The sequence below is a fragment of the Falco rusticolus genome, chromosome 2 (genome assembly GCF_015220075.1).
Source record: "Falco rusticolus isolate bFalRus1 chromosome 2, bFalRus1.pri, whole genome shotgun sequence".
NCBI lineage: Eukaryota > Metazoa > Chordata > Aves > Falconiformes > Falconidae > Falco > Falco rusticolus.
In genome coordinates, this window is record NC_051188.1 from 113396162 (window position 1) to 113402161 (window position 6000).

The window sequence follows — 6000 nt, forward strand, 5'->3', positions numbered from 1 at the left end:
TTAGAAGCTTCTCAAAAATGCAAAAAAGGCCCCAGTTTTTGCATAAAAAATTCTTCTCCCAGCAAGCAACTGTAACCACCTCTCCAGCTAGAACGTACTGTCTGTTTAAGGCTCCAGAGAAACACAGCGCTAACCCTTTAAGACAGTAAGAGATGAATACTTTTTTTCATTTAAACTATAGGGGAGTTTACCTAGATAGACTGCAATTTCCTGAGCTAGAGTCTGGCAAAGTGCCGGGGCTAAGACACCCCCCCCCCCCCCTTTCCCTCTCCTTTTGGCAAAATTACCACGGCGTCTTTAATAGAAGTAGTTTTTAGGGCTTTGTTTTTACAAAAGATGCTGAGACAAAACTCAGTTGTAAGCAAGCCCAGGTAGCGCAGAACCTCTTCCAAGAACTAAACTGATGTGTGACATCCTAAGCGTACTATCCCCAAACACCCTGCTGAGGGATGGTTCAGCACTGAGTCAGAGGGAAGCGGGCTGAATCACAACTAGCCATTCCTGCAAACTGCTCTCCCCACCCCCCCACCCCAAGTTTACAATCCGAGCAGTGACCAGGTTGCTGTTAGCTTGGGAAAGCTGATGAGATCACAGTCTGGGGAGATACAGCCTCAGACAGCCTCAAGTTTTTGTTAATCAGCTCCTTGTTTTGCGTGGAGACAGGGACAGCAGTTGTATACCAGGTTACCATATGTTTATAATATTGTTGTTATGGGAATACATGTACAGTCCATGTCACTGGCAAGTTGCGCTGTTTTCTGCTGGAAGGACAAAACAGAATTCACTGTCCAACAGAGCGCCGAGTGTGCGCATACTTCTAGCAAAATTTATCGTAGCATGAGTCACGCTTGGTGCAAAACCGCATGCTTTCTTCATGTGATGGTGTGCGAGCCCGCCGTCGCGTCTGCTCAGGGGCACGCGGCGCTTCACAGTGGTACGCGAGCCATTCAGCACGCTGCTCCTTCCCTAGGAGGTGGGCAAGGCATCACCCCCATTTCGCAGATTTCAGCAGGAAGATCGATCCCAGCTTTAAAGCGATTTGCCTAAGGCTGCCCACAAAATCAGTGTCAGGAACGCGAGCTCTGAGAGACCTCTGTGTCTGAGACCGCCAGTGCTCAAACGGGACAAGCGAAGGATCAAGCAGGGGTGACGTTAACTCAGGTACATAACTCCGCATCGCAGAGCAAAAATATTTGCTCCTCCATGTGCCCCAAAATGGTGTTTAGGGCAGTGAGTTTGCTTACAGGACAGGGGCATAATGTGTTCACATGTGTCAGACTGTTACCAAAACTATGATGCCCGAGATGCCTGCACCTTTAGGTGTAGAGCAGGGAGCATCGGCGGTGCTCGCACCTCCGTGGGTAAGAGCAATGTCGGTGGCTCGAGTGCCTCTGCCACGCAGGAGCAGCACCGAGTAACTGCTGAGGAGAAATCCGCTTGTCTGACGGCCCCACCGCCACAAAACCCAGGTTGAAGGAGCGAAATACGCTTTGTTTACTGCCAGCCCCACCAACTCCTGAGCTGCTGCCGAAGATCTCAGAGGCGAGAGCAGCTGATGGGAGCAACACACAACCAGTTCTAAAGGAAAACGATTTACCCGTTTAGTCTCCTTCTAGACATCAGCAAACAGCGTAAGAAATGGCCAACTCCCCTCCCCGCCCCCATGCCCTGCCCCCCCACCCCCCCCTCAGCCCTGACACGTTGCCATTTTCTGTCCCCGTCTCCATGCAGCTAGTCACATCCCATGCTGTAGTTGAGGAGCAGCGTGCAGGGTTTAATTGTGCACACGCTCTCCGGGGAAGGGCGGCATGGGATGCAAACGACTGTCCACAAGGAGCGGAGGCAGGAGGCCAAGGCTGGTTACTGGCCTCGAGTCATACTTGCTGATCGGCGCGTCGAGGATTTTAAAGCGCATAGCTGATCAGATCAGCAGCTTGTCCTAGAAGGAGAAAAGTGACATAAAATATGCACAAGCCTTCCTTCTGTCCTGACAGCAGGTTAAGTTTTCAGATGATGTGGAAACAGCAGCCTGCTCTCCTCCCCCCAACATGGTCTCCTCTCGTGCCTTTGCTGCAGCGCTGCCATCTCGTTCCCGACTCCCAAGACTCCACTCCCTCCCCAGCCTTCATGCTGAGGCTCAGGCTCTGGCCAGGGGGCTCCATGCCACTGTTTTCATGCCCACTCAGCCCTCGGCCTTTCTTCTCAGCATGCCAAGCAGGGGCTCATTAGTGTTCTCTGTTGTTAAGCTTTTGTGCCTCAAGCCCATCCAGCACCAAGCCGGAACAGAAAGGGCATCAAATCCCCATCCAGGGGGGTGCAAAACTTCCCCACGCTGCCAGCCCAGCTGGAATTCAAACAGGTGATCCCAGATAGGAAAGGTGGAGCATGCACACGTGTGACCCGTGCATGCAAGAGCAGCATGCAAGCTCTGTCTGCAATGAGCAGCCTCTTCCCAAAGAGAGCAACTTCGAGTATGTCTGACCCAAGACTGGTCCCCTGCGTGTGTATGTGCATAACATTTTTATGGTGTCGATTGTGTGCACGACGTCTGTGGTATGTGCCTGTTCTGTCATGGGAACGCTGCTGCTGTGAATGGAAAAGCCAGAACATGGCACATACTAGTTTGAAGCCTTAGCCGTCATTCACATCTTAATTCGTGCTGTCGTGAAGTTGGCTGTCAAATACTACCATTACCAGGCTGATAGAATAAGCTATTATGTAAACTGAGGAAAACACAAGAATTGGGCCGTGTCTGTGCAGGAACCACGCTGTGCACGTTGCCCCTCAGGAGGAAGAATGTGCTACACAAGCAGGTGTGTTTGCACAGACTTGCTGTTTCCGAGCGTGCAGAGGGGCTGGGTACATGGGAGCATTCACCATGAAGCCTTATTTCATCCTCACACGTATTTTCACAAGGGATGGATATTTTGCCCTTCCTGTTGCCAGATACCAGCATAACGAACAGAAATCTACAAAGGCATTTGAACAGAAGGTCCCCCTACCAGAGAAACCACCTCTGGAAAAGGCAAGGCACGCGCGCTCTCTCCGTCCCCTCAGCTGCAATCCTTGTCTGAGCCACTGTCACCCCTTGAGCTCGCTACAAAAGACCTCCTCCCCCTACCAACCACCCCAAACTCCGCCGAGCCAGAAAACTCGACCTCTGTTTTCATCCATGGTGAAAAGTCCTGCTACACCGCATTCAGCTTAGCTACGCTCCATCCCTGCTCGTGTCCTGATTCAATTCAAAATTCCCCCTCTTCTTAAAGCCCTCCAAGGAGACAGTCCAAGGTCTTCCTTGGACATCCTTCCTCCCCGCTCCCCCACCTGTCTACATCCCTCTCTGAAGGTTTTCCACCCAGCATCAGAACCGTAGGTGCCGGGAGCCGCCGCCTCCTCCTCCTCCCAGGTCCAGCTGCCTGGAACAGGCATTTTTCCTCCCTTACCTCCCTGCCTGACAAGTCTCCTTTCAAACACGATCTGATACTTCTCCCCCTCCTGTGACGGATAAACCTCAGAGTCTTTCTCCCTGCTTCTCACATACCTCCATCACTGGACTCTATCTGACTGTAAGCGTGGGGGATAAAGGTATCATGGAAAATGTTCCAGCAAATCATGGGGGTTTGCTTTGATTCTTTTTCTGCTTATTTATTTATTTCTTGAAGGGAGGTAACAAGTCAGAGAGAAGCTGGCTGAGATTTCTGCCGTACATTTTTTTTGCAGCAGCAAGATCCTCCATCTTCCTTGCTGGATTGAATAGGGTCTCAGGACAATTTAGACTCCCTCCCCCACCTCCCATTCCCGCTCATATTCTTCAACACATGATGCTCTCCCCCAGCCTTTGAACTGGGAAAGCAGATAGCTTCACTCTCTCCCCCTCCTTCGGCTCCTGCCTCGTATAGGTTGTACCAGGACATTAGGATGACGAACAATTTGTGCCAGCTCAGATTCTTGTAGGTTATTTTTTAACAAAACAACTAGAATCGACACAACCTGAATGATAGCACACGACAAACTTAAAAGACCTTGCGCGGATGTACCCAGCGCACTGGGAGGCTTTCTGCGTCTCATGCCAAAAGGCAGAAAAAAATAACCCTCCAAATTTTAACCAGACCCAGCACCGATGATGTGACGAGGCCGGGCGTGAGGATGAGGGTTTCTCTCCCCTCTGCCTTTTATGTTTGTTGGTTTGTTGGGGTTTTGGGGGTGTGTTGTGTCTTGGGTTTTTTTTTTGCTCTTGCACATTATCGACCCACCAACTGTAGGTTAACAGCCACAAAACCTCCAGGCAGGCAGCGGGCAAAGCAAGCCGGCTTCGCACCGCCGCTCTCACGCCGAGCCGGGCATTGACTTGCTGACAAACGGCGACGGGAAACACCGATGGGTTAAACCTCCCAGCATCCAGGAGGGAATAAAACACCCATGTCCATCCCCGGGGCAGACTGCCCGGGCGTGCCCGGCTCCGGGGGGCTGGGGCAGTGACAAAAGCCCCCCCCCCGCCCCGCCCGCCCCCCCCCAGCCGCCGGGACAGGAGCCAAAGGTGGAAGGCGCTTTCCGTCCCCTGCCGCGCTCGCTGCCGGCTCTGCCTCCCCCCGCGCTGCTCCCGGGATCGGCGGCCGGGGGGGAACTGAGGCACGGCCGCGGCGGGGGCGGCCCGCCGACCGGCCGCGGCGAAACTTTCCGCCCCCCCACCCCCCCTCCCCATCCCCTCCCCGGGCCGGGGGAGCCGGGCAGCGCCGGGGCTGACTGCGGCCACAGCAGCCGCCCGCCCGCATCACACGCCGGCGCGCCACGCCGCCCCCCGCCGCCGGGCTGGCAGCCGCGCCGCGCCGAGCCGGGGGAGCCGGCCAGCGGGGAGGCGGCCCCGGGGGCGGCGGCGCCAGCCATCGGTTCCCCGCCGGCAGCGCGGCGCGCAGGGCTGCCCGGGGGCGCTGGGGCCGACCGAGCCGAGCCGAGCCGAGGCCGAGCCGGGGCGGGCGGCGGGGCCGGCGCTTACCTGCCTCAGGCGGCGAAGGCGCGCGAGCGGCATGTCGGGGGGCGGCGGCGGGGAGCGGGACCCTGCCGGCGGCGCGGCCTGCGCTGGCCGGGCGCTAGGGGCAGCATCAAGGCAACTTAGGGGGAACCCCTTGCGGGGCCTATTGTCTGCGCGGGGCGGCGGGGGCGGCGGGGCGGCCTCCCCCCCGCGGGGCCGCGGCGTTGGTACGGCCCAGGCATTCATGCCAAGCGGCTTTCACACATGGAGGCTTGTCTCCAGCGGCTGCTGACAAGCCACAACAAGACGTCCCCCTCCCTCCTCCTCCTCCTCCTCCTCCTCCTCCTTCCTCCTCCTCCTCCTCCGGCCTCCTCCATGCGAACTCCCAACTCCGGTGACAGGCGGGCGGGCCGGGCCTCGCCGCCGCCTCTCCCCGCACGGCCCCGCGGGGGCAGGGGGAAGGCCGCCCGCCGCCTCCCCGGGAAAGCGGCACGGCAGGCCGCCTTCCGCCGCCCAGCCGGGCCGGGCCCGCCGGGGGGCTGCGGGGGTCCCGGCCTCCCCTCGGCCGGCGTGCCGCGCTCCGGAGGAGAGGCGAGCTGTAACCCTGCGAAGTAAATGGTACATGTCCCCCGCCACCCGCCCTGGCCGCTAGCTGTGGCCACCGTGCCCCGGCTCCCCGGGCGGCCTGACGGACAGAGGAGCCGGCGCGGAATTGTGCCCCGTCGCCCCCAGGGTCGCCCAAATGACGGCGCCGGCCCAGCGGGGGAGACCCAGCGCCCGGGCCTGGGGCCAGCTCCGGCCTGCAGCCCCCAGCCCCCCTCACGGCGGCCAGAGGCTGGGGAGAAGGGCTTGAGGAGGAATCGTGAAAAAACAAAGCCCTCGTGGGCGCCTCAAAATTTTCACAAGCCCCTGGCACCGTTAACGGTGGGGGCGAGGGGGTTCTCCAGTGGGAAAGTTGGGCTATCTCCAGGCATGGCCAACCTGAGACATCCGGGAAGGGTCTTGCCCACCAGCGGGGCCGCGTTGGGTCC

The 6000-nt window shown here is 58.1% G+C and overlaps 1 protein-coding gene across 1 annotated transcript in view; it reads right to left on the reverse strand.

The window, feature by feature from the left end:
- The window catches only part of BCL9 (BCL9 transcription coactivator), a 61209-nt gene extending 55930 nt beyond the window's left edge, over nt 1-5279 (reverse strand). Inside the window, exon 1 of the mRNA XM_037378011.1 lies at nt 4994-5279. The gene's annotated coding sequence lies outside the window, so the exon portion shown is untranslated. The remainder of the gene's footprint in view (nt 1-4993) is intronic.
- Nucleotides 5280-6000: the final 721 nt, after the last annotated feature.